This window comes from Odontesthes bonariensis, chromosome 3 (assembly GCF_027942865.1).
Source record: "Odontesthes bonariensis isolate fOdoBon6 chromosome 3, fOdoBon6.hap1, whole genome shotgun sequence".
NCBI lineage: Eukaryota > Metazoa > Chordata > Actinopteri > Atheriniformes > Atherinopsidae > Odontesthes > Odontesthes bonariensis.
The window spans coordinates 21,066,557-21,068,384 of NC_134508.1; positions in this window are offsets into that span (position 1 = coordinate 21,066,557).

The following is a 1,828-nucleotide window of genomic DNA, read 5'->3' on the forward strand; positions in this document are numbered from 1 at the left end:
TCTGCTCGTTGGACCCCCCCCCCCCCCCCCCCCCCAATACTTTGTGTCTGTGCTGACACACAGTCCATGTGTGACCTGCTTTGATGAAACATCATGCTGCTAATTGTTTCAGATCACACTCCGAGCTGTTGGTGAAGACACCAGGGGGACTGAGTGATGCACAGACCAGTGTGCTGTTGGGCCAATGAAAGGCCAGGCTCGCTCTGCTTCTCATCTCCCCCTGAGGCTGCCTGACCCAGAATAATATCAGGCACAAAGTTTGCTTTCTGGGGCTGCTGAAAAGTTGCAGACACTTCGTCCTATATAGAGGACAGACAATTCATCACTCTGCTCTTTTAGCCCCAGTTCTGCTTTCTTCTGTTGCTTTATCAGTTGTCTTTTGTTCTTTTCTTTTGCCAGTGTCATTATTTGTTATGACACAATGTACAAATTGACAGTTTATCATGTAAATCTTCTCCTACTTCATGCACCAGCATCCTCCTCATTAAATAATTAGAATGGCTTCTGTTGAATGGTTGAGCGCAAATTTGCAAATGCAGCTTACATATGCAAAACCCATCTTTCCTGTATGCTTCTGCTTACAATTAGACACTGGAGTATTCTGAACTAAAACCACAACTCCCAATAACCTCCCGTTTGAAACACTCCCGATGTGCTAATTAACTATGAAAACAAGTCATGAGCGGTTTCTATGTGTTCAAAGTGATAAGCCTTCTTTTGCACAGCATCGGGAGCAGTGTCATAATCCAGTCTTTCTTTTACATGACTGCAGGCAGAAGCTATGCAGAGAGAAGAAAATAATCAATCGTTCACACAGCCTACTCAATAAGGTCAAATGCATTCAGTCCTGTTATGTGCACAGCCCTGGAAACATTACCTACTGTTGCTAAAAAGGCTGAAATATGCTCTGAACTGAACTTCCTCCTCTGTGGCTTTTTGCTCATGATCCTATAGCGGCACAATTGTGTGTAACTTGACATTATTTAATAGACACGTTCGGCCCATCAGTGCTTGTCTGAAAAGACAATGCAATGTTCAAGTATACAACAACATTGCTTCTCATCTTTCACTCTACTGTGTGGGCAGCATATCCCTAGGAGGAAATTATGCAATAGCTTGATATTTAATAAAAAAAAGACGGAAAAAACGGCTAAGTCCACTTGACATTGACTTGACTTTTCTGGGTTTTCACTTTGTGTTTCTCTGCATCCTTCAGAGATGGAGAGAGGGAGAAAAAATAAGAAGCGGGGAACCTGAAAGAATGGAGGGACACACTCTTCTGTCCCACTTTGCAAACTCTTCGCAGCCCATACTGTCAAGTCAATGTTACACCTTTTCCACCTCCCTAAAGCTTTAAATAGCCTACTCTCCCTCAACAGAACACACAGCCTTCAGCACTCTCTGCACTTCAGACAGAACATTTATTATCCCTGTTGCCTAAACAGGGAGTCTACATTGTGCTTTCCACCCTCTTGAGAATATTCAGTCATCAACAACTGTCTGCAGAAGGGTCCATACAAACACTTCTCTGCAGGGCCAGAAGCCGTCAGTGAATGAAGCAACCAAGCCATCTGAGGCTGTTTTTGGAAAACATTAAGAAAAAAAGTAAAATGCCAAATATTTAGGGATCCTATAGCCTAGTTTCTGAGAATTGAAATAGAAGATTGATTTCAAGAGGCCCTCTCGTTTTACTTTTAAACTTAAGGCTATCTGTTTGTTAGCCTAATGTAAGAGGTGTATGCTGTGGGAAACTGCTAACCTGGCTGGATTCACAGCTAATAAATGATGCCCTCTAAAACCTTTATAGCTCTCTGATGACTATCTTGGG